This window comes from Benincasa hispida, chromosome 11 (genome assembly GCF_027475165.1).
Source record: "Benincasa hispida cultivar pf3 chromosome 11, pf3_genome.v1.1, whole genome shotgun sequence".
In the NCBI taxonomy this organism is placed as follows: domain Eukaryota; kingdom Viridiplantae; phylum Streptophyta; class Magnoliopsida; order Cucurbitales; family Cucurbitaceae; genus Benincasa; species Benincasa hispida.
The window spans coordinates 26,953,203-26,968,346 of record NC_143488.1 but is presented as its reverse complement, the minus strand read 5'-3'; positions in this window follow the sequence as shown (position 1 = coordinate 26,968,346).

The window sequence follows — 15,144 nt, the reverse complement described above, 5'->3', positions numbered from 1 at the left end:
TTGCTAAGCTTAAAGATAATTTATATGTGATAAGACCATTAGCAACAAAGCCCTCTTAAATACTGAACTATTTAAGCCTGCGATAACTCAGAATAAAAGACAGAAAATTTCTCCTGAAGAAAATGTCCATCTTTGGCACCTAAGATTAGAACACATAAATCTCAGTAGGATTGAGAGACTGGTTAAGAATGGACTTCTAAGTGAGTTAGAAGAAAAAATTTTACCTGTATATGAGTCATGCCTTCAAGGAAAAATTACTAAAAGGTCTTTTACTGGAAAATGTCACAAAGCCCAAGAGCCCTTAGAGTTTGTACATTCAGACCTATGTGGTCCTATGAATGTTGAAGCAAGAGGATGGTTTGAATATTCCATCACTTTCACTGATGATTATTCGAGATGTGGGTATGTTTATTTAATATAACAAAGTTTGAAGCCCTTGAAAAGTTTAAAGAGTATAAGGCTGAAGTTGAAAATGCATTAAATAAAACAATTAAAATATTTTGATCTGATCGAGGTGAAGAGTAAATAGATATTAAATTCTAGGATTATTTGATAGAACATGGAATTGTACCCAACTCTCGGCACCTTGTACACCTCCACAAAATGGTGTATTTGAAAGGAGAAACCGAACCCTCTTGAATATGGTTCAGTCTATGATGAGTTACACTTCCTTACCCGACTCGTTTTGGGGTTATGCAGTACAGACTTCAGTATACATTTTGAACTGTGTTCCATCTAAAAGTATTACTTGAATACCTTTGGAGTTATGGAATGGTCGTAAAGGTAGTTTACACCATTTTAGGATCTGGGGTTGCCCAGCACATGTACTTGAGGCAAATGCTAATTAATTAGAACCTTGGTCAAAATTGTGTCTATTTGTAGGTTACCCCAAAGGAACGAGAGGTGGTTACTTTTATGGTCCTAAATATAATAAAGTGTTTGTGTTGACAAACGCTACGTTTTTAGAAGACGACCACATAAGAGAGTGGTAACTTGTAGAAATACAAGCTATTGCAGCCTTTTTACTTAGAATCATGAGGATTGATGAGCAGAATATGCATTAATTTTGCTAAAAATTCATGTGGAATAATGAGCTTGCGTTGATCAGAACTAAAATTCCTCACTAACCCTATATCATGCATTTTTTTCCATCAAAATGTTTATTTTGTAATTGTCGCAGGAGTCGATTGCATGCGTTGATCCCAAACCATCGCAAAGTTGCTCGCATGTGTTGATCTGAATGAAGACAAATTGGTCACATGAAATGCAGCAACTACAAAGCGATAGCCGTGATAGAAGAATGATAGCAAAGTGGGTGGAATGCATTGATACTTTAGAAGAAACAATCATGAATGCATACCTCAGAAGTATAAAAGAGATAAGATCATGATGACATTTCACCTATAGCGATAAGAAAGGCAGTGATTCAGAGCGAGATTACCAAAGTTATCGGCATTTGAGTACTATAAATAGAGCCTTGAAGCCCGAATTCAAAGCATTCGAGATTTCTACCTTGGGCAGATTCCTGTGATCACAGACAAGGGCATGAGCAAGAAAGTCTATGAGAGTTCTTCGCTTCCACAACTTCCTCCGATTGACGACCAGAGCGTCGCTGGAGATAAATCTCAAGAGGGACTACTCCACGGCCCATCCATTACACCAGCGGTAGCATTGACACACATTTGATGGAAGCAAGAGATTGCCTACATCTAGCCATCCATCTCTCTTCATTAATACATTTTGTAATCAATGCATCTCTTTAATTCCTTCAACATCATTTTCGTCATCTTTTTCTTTCACCGCAATGAGTTAAGTGCAGATTGCAAAAGTTATTGCATACTTAATCATGCGGCATAAAGATATGACGCATGTAGAAAACCATCGAGAGGTATGTGTTGCATGAGTATAGTGAGTCAATCCTGCTTGCTAGTGTGAGGCTATCGTAATGCTTGTCTATGAGTGGAGTAGCTATAACCAATTGTCTGAGAAGATAAGTAGGGGAACTCACTAAGCAAAGTAAGCAGTGTTCCTAGAGATTGGAATAACCTTATGCTCAACGCAACCATGCATGATAGAGATATAAGCATGTGGCTGACCACCGAGAGGTGTGCGATGCGTTAGTGTGGTGAGTTGGGATTACCCTTGCGACCAAACTTAAAGACTTAGTGATATCTCCTCCACAACTCTACTTCTCCGTGCATTTTATTATGCATTAACAGTTGTCGCATCTTTATCGATTCTCATAGTCAAACTTTTAATTTTAAATAAAACTTAATTAATTTAATACCAAATATTAAATTAATTTTACACAAATCAATCTTTATATATTTAAATCATATTTAAATATATAAATTCTCCTATTTCGTTTAATTCTCAAATTAAACATGTAATTATATCTCATATAATTACAAATTCTCTTAATTCTAATTTGAACATTTCAAATTAACTTATCACGCTATTCTAGAGTTAGTCCGTTATGAGCTAGTAGAGGGACCTCGCAGACCTACAAATCATGGGCTCCAACGATCCGAGATTAATTGGCTAAACTCATTAGACCGAATTAATCCCCATTCGTTAACTAATGAGTCACTCCACTAAAGCTCATAATTGCACTCCCCTCACTGTAGATATTTTATGTCCACATGATTTAACCATAATCAGCAAGTCGACCCTTCACAGGTTGTTCGTAATAACGACTGGGTCAAATATCTGTTTTACCCCGGAGATTACGTCTTATTCTTCAAGTTCCTATTGATCCTCTAATGAACAACTAGTTTGTGATCCAATCACTAAACCAAACTTTGTCAGCCCAGTGAGAGGATGGGGCCCCTTGTTCAAGACCTGAATTCAGTACTTGAGAGAACAATCTTTCTTCTATTCCTAAATCGGGTAGGCGTGAACTTCGTCTTGCACCCTATGTCCCTAGCTATCTATCCGGTCTTATCCCTGAAATGGGAGTCTTATTGTTGCCCATCATTATAGGCCTTTTATTTGGAATTATGAAGGCTGTTAAGTGGAATATATGGCGATTATGTTAGGAATTCATGAGAAAACGAGTTTGCGTCGATCGGCATTAAGAATCTCGGCTAACCCACTTTTATGCGTTATTATGCATTCAATTGTCTATCTTTGTAGCTAACGCAGGGAGCAGTCGCATACGTGGAAGCCTGGCTATCGCAAAGACGACCACATGCGGGAATCTCTCCATTGCAAAGACGAGTGCATACGTTCAACGCATGGATGTTGCGGTCATTAACCACATGCGTCCATCGCATAGAAGTTGCGGCCGTCAAATGAATGCGGTCATCGTAGAGAAGATTGCGGCTACAGAATAATAACCATAATAGAGGGATGACCGCAAGGTTGGTGGAATGCAAACATGAATGCATACCTCGAGAGTATCAAAAGATAATGTTGACGTTTCACCTACCACGCCGTTAGCAATAGAGATTCAAAAAAGAATCATCACGCCGCGAGTGTCAGATTTAGAGCAGGTCCATTAATGCTGTCGGCGATTGCGGATTGAATTTTAATTGCGACGGATGGAACGTAATGCGTAATGCAATGTAATGTCGCCACAAAGATGGGGAATGAAATGATGGTGATGAAGATGATGAAGTGTGGATGATGTGTATACGGTGATGAATCACGCTTTTCGATAATAAATGCGATACTACGTTTTAAAATGATGTATGCGATGTTGCTGATATGCGTTCGTAGTATGCGTTCATGTAGTACGCGCATGTCACAAGTTTTCTTGTGTTGGAACCAAGTATAATTCCAATGCAAGTTTCTTAGAGTGATCTGAAGTCGAACACGGGGATTGCGATGATTAATGCGATATTAATGTGATATATGCGACCAAACACAAAATAATAATGAATTGTATTGGAAAAGTAAAATGCGAAGATAAAATAAAATATGGTGACAAAATAAAATGTGGTGACAAAATAAAATGCGATGACAAATAAATAAATTAACAAATAAATGGCTAACTATGAAGATGTGCAAGTATTTGATGGAGTGCGGTGGCAAGTCTTGTGAAATGTGTCAGAAAGAGAATGGGTTAGGGGAAAGGACATTGCAAGTTCGTCAATCTTGTTGAGGATGCAACTAAGGTTCTGCTTTCCCTTGGCTTACACCTCTAAGTGATCGACCGCGTTCCCATATGTTTATGGTGAATTAGGGATGAACGTTACGAATGTAAGGTTGTTTCCATCTCTGGAAATACTTTTCGCTTTAGTTAATGCATTCTTCCAACCTTCTTTCGAGAGGTGGATTAACATCTTCACTTCTGCTCTCACAGGTGAAGATGTCATTGAGCATGCATTAGCTAAACTTAGCTAATTTCTTCAACATGGATTAACTTACTCGCTTAATCCTTCCCCCTTACCCTGGGGGACTAGTTACACATAGTGAAAGAAATGGATGATGAATGTATGTTGAAGAACAGAGAGATGACGATGAATATGATAATGATATTAAAAGATAACGATAAAGCGTTTGTTACAGATGGATGGATGAATGAAAGATTGAAATGAACACATTAGATGAATAGAAAGTGAGAACAAATAAGGAAAGCGTGTCAATGTCTTGACACGGATCCTGATCGGAGACGATTTTCTTGCCGACGTGTAAGAGGAATGTGGTGAAAAACTTCCTTCTCAGGCTGGTTTCCCAAGTAGAATTGATCTTTGCACAGAGTTTCTCTTCGGGAATGTGAATGAATTTCTTCCTCCCGAGACTTCCCTTTCGATCTTGTCTCGTCTTTCTCTCAGATTTTCTCTAAATGTCTTTTCAGACCAGCCTCCTTTCTTTGGAATTTATATAGCTATTTATAGACCTTAGCACCTCCTTCGTCAGTGGTCCCACTCTGAAAAGCTGCTTTTTCTGCCATGGCTTGGTGGAAATGTCCACTCTTCTCCACATTCAATTTGTCAGATCGTACAACAGAAAAGTTGTACAATTTTAGAAATCCCCGCGAATTCGTCGCTCTTTTCATCTATGATCGATCTCCGCATGTGGTGCAAATGCATTGATCTTTCTTGTCCAGGATCGATCGTCGCATTAGGTGCGAATGCGTTGCTTTTTCTTTGTCCTCGGGCGGTTGTCGCATGCGGTGACTTGTTCCTGCAAAACATAGACTTGGACATCCCTTTTTTTCATCGCAATGGGGTTAGCGGGTGTGCTTCCAACACTTTACAACTTTTGGGTTCCTAAGCCAATTTCTATACGTTCGACGCAACTTTTTCTTTCTTTTTTGGCCCATATTCTAAATAAGATGGTATAAATAATTTGTATTTCTACAAGTTATAACAACCCCAAATTTAGATATATGCTTGTCCTCAAGCATATCCTCCACTAAGACAATTTTGCTCAAGTCCTCTCCTAACTTTGCATTGATCGGCTACTCCGAATGCTCCACCTCTACATAATTTCTCAAAATTACTGATTCCTTCTATCCTTTGAACATTTCTTCAGCATGTTCTACTTTATTCTTACCTAAGAAAAATCTCAACTCAAAGTTCTCTTCTTGTTTTGAAAAGAATGTTTTTCCTATTTTTGTAAAAACAACGAAGGGCGCCTTTTATTCGGTGGCCTAGTTTGCGTCTTTCTATAGAGAGCGTTGATCATGGTTACACCCTTCATTTTGGCTTGCTCCCACGGGTGTCATGCGAGCATCCAACTTCGGTTGTGTACCAAGTTCAACTTCAACTCTTGATCCTTAGCCAAGTTTTCACTTTAGCTTATCAGTGGAGTTGTCTCTTTTATTTTTTTTTTAATTTTATTTTTGTATTGCGTCGATCCTGGTAACCTACATTCTTTTTGGCTTGCTCCCATGGGTGTCATGCGAATATCCAACTACGAGCAGGTTCCTTTCACGACTTAACTCTTATCAAGTTGGGATTTTCCCTTGCGCTAACAGCGCAATTTTTTATTTTTTATTTTTTGAAGATCGCATTTGCCTGATATGAACGCATCCGCTTGATGCATCTGCTCAGACCTTTCCCACCCCCAAATTTAGAGAGTCACAAGGTTCTCATTGCGTTGTTTTGGACAGAAAAGACAAAACACATAGTCAAAATTTTGAAAAGAAGGTTTGAGCAGAGTCTTGTAATAGAGAAGGTAAAGTAGAGCTATGCCAATGAATTGTCTAAGTGTTAGGCAGAAAATGCAATGTATAAAGAAATTGCGCTAAGGTTACGCATAATACTCGTCATGGCAGTGCAAATAAACAACGCAAAAGAAAAGAAAGGAAATACCGCAATAAATTGACAAAGGATGATATAAATAAAGAGGCCAAGACATAAGAAAAGAATAATCACTCAATTATATAAAAATTTTCTAAGTACACAAAGAATTATAATGATTGCGAACACAAAATTTTAAGCATGTACAGAAGAATACAAAGGTAAAGCTATATATAAAAAAATTGGAATGACCGCAAAAAGAATTCAAAAATGTGAAGGAGAATGTGGTACACCCTCAAACTTTGTGGTGGGGGCTCTTGGTGAGGAGGGCATCGCGGAGGAGCTCCTTGTGGCGCTTCTTGAAAGAACAGAGGCTGCTACAGATGTTGAGGCACCATGGGACCATGCAAATATGCGGTCAAGAAATTGAAGTACTCGTGGTTGCATTCGGCCATCTGTCTTTGATTCATGCTAAGGGTAAAAATGTTGCATTGAATGTTTATCATCGCATGACGCAGATCTGCGTTACTCTCTCGCAAGTCCATCAGTGTATCCGCATATCTTCGATGGCAGCAGCTAGGGGTGCGGTGGGAGTGGTGTTGTCGATGTCTCACCAGCATCGGTTTGGGGCTGAGTGGAAGGGCCTGCTCCCAAACCGTGTGGGTCATCAACATGCGGCGATGTTTGCGGGGAAAAGTGGGGTGGAGATGGATGGTGGATGGAAGCTGATGGTGATGCGGGGTTGGAGTCGGGCTCAAGGAGGAGGTTTGTAAATTGCTCGAGAAGAGGGGAAAGGGGTTCAGTTGTTGGGCTTGGTGGACGGATGACTAAGGGTAAGGGGTCCAAGGTTAAATTGGTTTGCTGATGCGATGCACTTCCTTGGATGATTTCCTTCCCTTTGTCATTGTGGCACCGCTTCTTGGGTCTCGGTGGTTGCGGTGCATTCAAGTCGATGAGGGGCCGCTTCGGTGGAGGCTTGAGGCAATGCGGCGAATCCTTCAGAAGGACTCTCAGGATTTTCGTGCTGATGAGGCCGTGAACTTCTAACATGGGTTCTTCTTCAAATCCCATGCCCACAGAAAAGCATAGGCTAGAAACCATCCATGGAAAGAAGAACTGACCTCTAATGCGGCCTATATAACCTCAGATTTTCTTTGCAAGAAGCTGACCCACATCAATTGAAATGTCGCGCGCAATGCAGTATGCGGCCATGACTCTATCCCCTGAAATGGTTTTATCATGCGATGTCGGGATGAGCCGTCTCTTCACCAAGTAAACCCAAAGGCATGCTTCATGTAGCAGACGGTTGGAGGTGAGGGTTTTGATGCCAGTTAAGAACACCATCCACTTGGTGCCCGGTTGCGTTACTACTCTCAGTGCATCCTCCATATGCTCTTCGGCGGGATCAATTGGTTATCCGGTGCTTCCGGGAAATTCTTCAATTGGTAGAGCTGATTGATGTCCTCTACGCTGAATGGCACTACCCTCCCTTTAACGATCACCACATCTTCGATGTCATGGAACTGGCCATGGTAGAAGGCCGTCACTACCGATGGAATGACAATGGATGGGCATTGGCAAAAAGACTCCCACCCGTGCTCCACAACAATGCTGATGACAATATCTGGTAGTGGCGCCGACGCAGGAAAAAAGCCCATTTCCATCAATAAATCATCAATAAATCATCGATAAATCATCATTTTCCACCACAAAGCTTCTTTTCAGGAATGTGAATGAATTTCTTGCTCCCGAGACTTCCCTTTTGGACTTGTCTCTTCTTTCTCCCAGATTTTCTCTAAATGTCTCTTCAGACTAACCTCCTTGCTTTGGAATTGATATAGCTATTTATAGACCTTAGCACCACCTTCGTCAGTGGTCCTGCTCTGAAAAGCTGCTTTTTTTGCCATGGCTTGATGGAAACGTCCGCTCTACTCCACATTCAATTTGTCAGATCGTACAATAGAAAAGCTGTACAATTTCAGAAATCCCCGTGAATGCATCGCTCTTTTCATCTACGATAGATCGCCACATGCGGTGTAAATGCATTGATCTTTTTGTCTAGGATCGATCACCGCATGCGGTGCAAATGCGTTGATCTTTTTTGTCCATGATCGATTGTCACATTCGGTGTGAATGCATTGCTCTTTCTTTGTCCCCGAGTAGTTGTCGCATGCGGTGACCTGTTTCCTACAAAACAAAGACTTGGATATCCCTTTTTGCCATCGCAATGGGGTTAGCAGGTGTGTTTCCGACACTTTACAACTTTTTGCATTTCAAAGCCAATTTTTATACGTTCGACGCAACTTTTTCTTTCTTTTTTGCCGCATATTCTAAATAAGATGGTATAAATAACTTGTATTTCTACAAGTTATCAGCGATCAAGCTCAATAAATAGAAGCCGTTGAGAAAAACTTCAAATAATCCAAGGTTTTTCGCCTGAGGCTCTTTGTCTTAAGGCGGATCCTTTTGATCCAGACCAAAGCGTGAGAAGATAGCTTGAGAGTTCTTCATCACCTTCAATCATTCTGAGTGACGACCGGAGCCTTCGCTAGAGTTAGAACTCGAGAGAGTCTACTCCACCGCCCATCTATGGCACCACCGATAGACTTGACACACATCTGCTGGGAGCAAGACATTGCTTCCAACTGACCCTCCATTTCTCTTCTTTCTTTGTATTGTATTACATTTTGGCTTAAGGAATTAATACATTTTGTGATCAATGCATTTCTATATTTCCTTCAATTCCATCTCCATCTTCATTTACCTAATATCCTTTACTTTCATTGCATCGCTGAGTAAGATTGTTAGAGTATCGCATACTTAATCATGCGACATAGAAATATGAAGCATGTAGCAAACCACCAAGAGGTGTGTGTTGCGTGAGTGTTGTGAGAAAACCTTATTTGCTTAGTGTGAAGCTGTAGCAACGCTTGTCTATAAGCTTGTCTATGAGTAGAATCAGCAGCAACTAACTGTCCGGGAGGGTAAGTGGTTGGTCGCATTAAGCAATGTAAGCAAGTGTTCACTAGGGATAGGAATAATCTTACGTCAGCCAGGTTTATGCGATTACCTTGTCTTATGAGCGAATCATTCATTATTTAGGCATACTTGAGAGAGTAGTCTAAAAACCAAATCTAAGTCTCGGGAGAGCGGATTGGATCGCATAAGAAAGAATGGGGAACTTAGGAATAAGCTTCATTTGCTACTACACAGCGCATGCACCCTTTAAGTAGGATATGGTGGTATACGGATATCTCACTTATGTGTGAGAGCATGTGAGCGAGCATATGGAGGCTTAGAAATAGGCTTCTCGACACTATCGCATATACATTGCATGCGTGTACGTCAAGTGTGTATAGCATGATTGCATAGCTTGCGTTGGCTTGGGTTGCCCTTGCGGTCAAGCTTAGTATTGCAGTGAAGACACCCTCAGCCTTTTCATCTATTTTTCCATGCGTTTTACCACGCGTTAATAGTTGTCGCGTCTCTACCTCTCAGTCACACTTCCACTGCTTTGTCTGTTAGTTAGGAGTAAGAGTAGTTCATAGCTTATCACCCTCATCATTCTTTTATTTATTCACTGCATACATATCACCGCATACCATTTAACTAAAAGTCCCTGAGTTCGACCTCGGATCATTCGAGAAACTTGCATTCTCGTTATACTTGGCGAGAGTGCAAGAAAACTTGTGATGGGAACGCATGGTCATTGCATGTGCGATCAATGCATACATTCCATTCCAACGCATGACCACCGACGCATGAAAACAAATGCATAACTTAAGACATGCATCGCATTTATTGCGTTCAACAATTCACGTCACCATTGAGTCGGCGCTATTGAGCCAACCCTCACCTATGCAAATCTAAGGGCAATCATGAATAAATAGGAGTTCACAGTTAGCTTAGGATTAAGATCGAGTTACCTAGGTCATCTAGGTGAAATTGTCAGTCTTAAACAGTAAACAGTGTTATAAAGTAAGAGTGACTTATTTCTTGGTCCTGATCTTATGCAAACTCATTGCATAGGACACCCCCACTCCTCATGTCATAACATGTTCGAATGATCATATCGTATGTAGCACTTTACAACTCTTTGTAACAACTATAGAGTAGGCCGCATCCAATGGTGTTACCAGAATATGGTACCCAATCTTATTCATGTACCATAGATCATTTTGACTATATACTCGAACCTGATCCACTCTTATGTCTCCACATAAAGTTCAAGTACTCATACAATAGTTATGGGTCTTAGTTGATTGGATTTAGACTTTCATACAACTTATGAAATCAATAATAAGTATATTGATTATAGAAAATGTTTATCATTTTACAAACTGTGAGTAAGGACATAAAACCCAACAATTAACGCATAATACATATTTTTCAGATTAACGCATGATCAACACATGACTATCAATGCATATCCACTAAAACAGAATCAAATAAAATTTTCCTCCCATCAGGGAGCATAAACCCTGGAGTAAGATAGTGTTAAATGAACTTTTCAGTGAAACTATTGAACCTTCAATGAGAGTTGTTGAAGAGCCAAATACATCAACAAGAGTTGTTGAAGTTAGTTCTTCTAGTAGGTCATATCTACCTCAAATGTTGAGGAAGCCTCGACGCAGTGGGAGGGTTGCGAAGCCGTCTGTTCATTATATGGGTTTAATAGAAACCCTAGCTATCGTAGTTAAGGGCAATGTTTAGGATCCATTGTCTTACAAGAAGGAAATAGAGGATGTTGATAAAGATTAATTGATTAAAGCCATGGATCTCGAAATGGAGTCTATGTACTTCAATTTGATTTGGGATCTTGTATATCAGGGTAAAATCTATAGGTTGGAAATGGATCTATAAGAGAAAATGGGGTGCTAATAGGAAGGTGCAAACCTTCAAGGCTAGACTTGTGGCAAAGGATCATACCCAAGTTGAAGGAGTCGACTATGAGGAGACTTTCTCACCTTCTGTCATTTTGAAGTCTATCCAGATACTCTTGTCCATTATCTCATATTATGACTGATATTTGGTAAATGGATGTTAAGACTACTTTTCTAAATGGCAATCTTGAGGAGACCATATATATGCAGCAACCTAAGGGATTCATGACCCAAGGTCAAGAGCAAAAGGTTTGCAAGCTTGACCAGTCCATTTATGGATTGAAACAAGCTTCTGGATCTTGGAATATAAGATTTGATACTCCATCAAATCTTATAGCTTTGTTCAGAATGTTGACGAACCTTATGCTTTTAAGAGAATCATCAACAGTTCAGTAGCTTTTCTTGTGCTGTATGTAGACAATATCCTACTCATTGGAAATGATGTAGGTTTACTGAATGAAATTAAAAATTGGCTGGCAACCCAATTCCAAATGAAATATTTGGGAGAGACGTGGTTTGTTCTGGGCATTCAGATCTTTAGAGATTAAAACAACAAATACTAGCCTTGTCTCAGGTATCATATATTGACAAAATGCTTGTCAAGTTTTTTATGCAAAAATCCAGGAGAGGTTTGTTACCTTTCAGGCATGGAGTTACTTTGTCTAAGGAATAGTGTCCAAAGACACCTCAAGAAGTTAAGGAAATGTGACAGATCCCCTACGTGTCAGTTGTTGGTTGCTTGATGTATGTGATGTTATGTACTCGACCTAACATCTGCTATGAAGTAGGGATAGTCAGTAGATATTAGTCTAATCCATGATTTGATCACTGGACTACCGTTAAGAACATCCTAAAGTATATTCGAAGAACGAGGGATTACATTCTCGTGTTGGGTTGAATGTCCTAAAATTCATAGTTTGTAGAGTTAAACATATTCTATTTGACATTTATTCAATAAAGTTATTATTGAATATTGTAAATTGCATTTGTAAATATTAAGTCCAATAAACTAAGATCCATGGCTAATATGAATACTTGAACTTTATATGGAGACATAAAAATGAATCAAGTTCGAGTAAATAGCCAAAACGGTCTATAGTATATCAATACGGGTGGGTGTCTTATTCTAGTAATACGAGGATGTGGCTCACTCTGTAGTTGTTACAAGAAGTTGTAAAGTGCTACAAACGAAGTGATCCTGATTCGTTCATGTGATGACATGAGGAGTGGGGGCGTCTTGTGCAATGAGTTTTCATAAGATCGGATCAAAAAATCAGTCACTCTTACATTATAATGTTGTTTACTGTTTGAGACTGACTATTTCATAGCAATGACTTAGGTAAATTAACCTTAATCCTGAGCTAACTATGAACTCTTGTTTATTTTGGATTATCCTTAGATTTTCATAGGTTAGGGTTCGCTCAACAGCACCAGCTCAATAAGCCTCCCATTTCAGGGGTAAGACCAAGTAGATAGCTAGGGACATAGGGTGCAAGATGGAACTCACTCTTACTTACTTTCAGGGATAGTAGAGAGGTTGTTCCCTTAAGTATCGATTCCAAGTCTTGAACAAGGGGCCCCACCCTCTCATTGGCTTGAGAGGGATTCTGTTTTTTTATTAGATCACAAACAAATTGTTCACTAGAGGATCAGTGGAACTTAAGAAACAAGAGGTAATCTCGGAGGTAAAATAGTTATTGACCCAGCCGCTATTACGAACAACCTGTGAAGGGTTAACTTACTAATCATGGTTATATCGTGTGGACGTAATATATTTACAGTTAAGGGAGTGAAACTACTAGGCTTTAGTGGAGTGACCTAGTAGTTAACGAATGGAGGTTGATTCGGTGTAAAGAGTTTAGCCAATTAATCTCGAATCGTTGGAGCCCCTGATCTGTAAGTTGATTAGCTCCCCCCTACTAGTTCACAAATGAATAAGCCTTAGAATAGCATGATAAGTTAATTTGAAACGTTCATATTTGAATTAAGAGAATTTGTAATTATATGTGATATAATTACACGTTTAATTTTGGAATTAAACGATATCGGAGAATCAATTAACATTTAAATATAATTTAAATATTAAATTCATGAATAGAGATTAATGATGGTGAAATTGGTGATAAATTAATTTAATATTTGATATTAAGTTAATAGAATTAATTGGTGATAAATTAATTTAATATTTGATATTAAGTTAATAGAATTAATTAAGTTGTTTAATTAATTATTTACTATTAATTTTATTAGAAGATTAATATTGAATTAATTTTTGTAAAATTAATAAAATTTCAAATTTTAATTATAGAATTAAAAATTGAAAAATGGTTTTTATTTGAAAATTCATTTTCAAAATAAAAAGGGTTTTTGAAAATGGAAAAATCCCAAATGTGGGATTTTCCCACTTTCAAGCATTCTCCTTAGTCACCTTTGCACTACATTTCCAGCTCAAAATTGAAGGTGGGGTTGGAACCACATCATGCAATTAGCATTTGCATGAAGCTCTTGAATATAAGCACTAAGTTTTGAGTGGAATTGGGCAAGCAATCTAGTGTATTTTGCTGAAGTCTCAAGGATGAAGAAGGGTTCTTCAAGACTATTGAACTAGTGACCTTTCACCTCTCATTCCCTAAATTTCAGCTTGTTTTGAGTCCCACAACTTAACCTAAGGCTTCGAGAGGATAGTAGGGAAGCTCTATTAGTGGTCTACGGCCAGAATTTGAGAGGATTGTAGCATAATTTCGTTGAAGAAAAGGAAGATCTTCAAAGGTCTATATCTGAACACCTGTTAATATCTCATGAACATGCTTAATTCAAAGCCAAAATTGATGAATTAGAATGCTTTATGATCGTGTTTTCTTCCGCTACACATTTTTAGAAACTAACAGCTTGTGTATGGTTCTAAGGATTTGATCCTTACAGGACACACGACTCTGATTTTCAAACTGGTAAGGATTTTAGAAAATTCATTTCAGGGTCAGTGTTCACTCTTAATGAAGAGGTTGTAGTCTGAAGGAGCACCAAGCAAGGGTTCATTGCTAACTCCACTATGGAGGTAGAGTATATAGCAGCTTGTGAAGTTGCAAAGGAGGCTGTTTGGTTCAAGAAATTTCTGATTGATCTGGAAGTGGTTCCAGACATATCAAAGTCCATCACCTTTTATTATGATAATAGTGGTGGTGTGACTAATTTCTGGGAGCCTAGGAGACACAAATGCAGGAAGCACATTGATCAAAAGTATCATCTCATTCAAAAGATTGTGCATCGAAGGGATGTGATCGTCATGCAAATAGCTTTGGCGTACAATGTTGTTGATCAATTTACGAAGGCCCTTACATCTAAGGTGTTTGAGGGTCATCTATAGAGTATGGGTCTACGAGACATGCCACATCTAGTCTAAGGCAATTGGGAGATTTTTGTACTAGGTGCGTATTATTCCCTAGTTTCTTGTTTTGTGTACTTTTATATTAGTTTCACTTTTATGATGTATACCTCATTAGCTTTAGGAAAAGTGGGAGATTGTTGGGTTGATGCCCTAAATCTCGTGGGTCCTATAGTTTATAATAGTATTGTACAAACAATTTATTTGCTTAATAAATTTGAGGTATTTTAATGGTATTTTATTTGACATTTGGTAGCATTAACCTACAAAATCAATAAACAAATATCCAAGGTTATTTTCTTTAGCTTAAACATTTATGTGGAGTAGATCACTTTTAAGTGATAAACTGAACGGTCTGTAGTAGATGGATAAGGCTAGGTACCTTATCCTGATGACACTACGAATACGACCAAGTTCGTAGATGTTACAATTGTTGTAAAGTTCCACAAACGATCTGATCCTAATCATTCACGTGGAGACATGTGAGTGGGGGTATTCTATACAAAAAGGTTTGTATAAGACCAGGCCACGAAATGAATAGTCTCACTATATAATACCGTTAATAGTTGAGACTTACATTTCACCAAGATGACCATGTGACATTGCCGTTAATAGTAGTGAGTTGTGAACAACTGCCTATGAAGGTAGTCCTTCATAGGTGAGAATGGCCAATTTTCCGAATCAATAT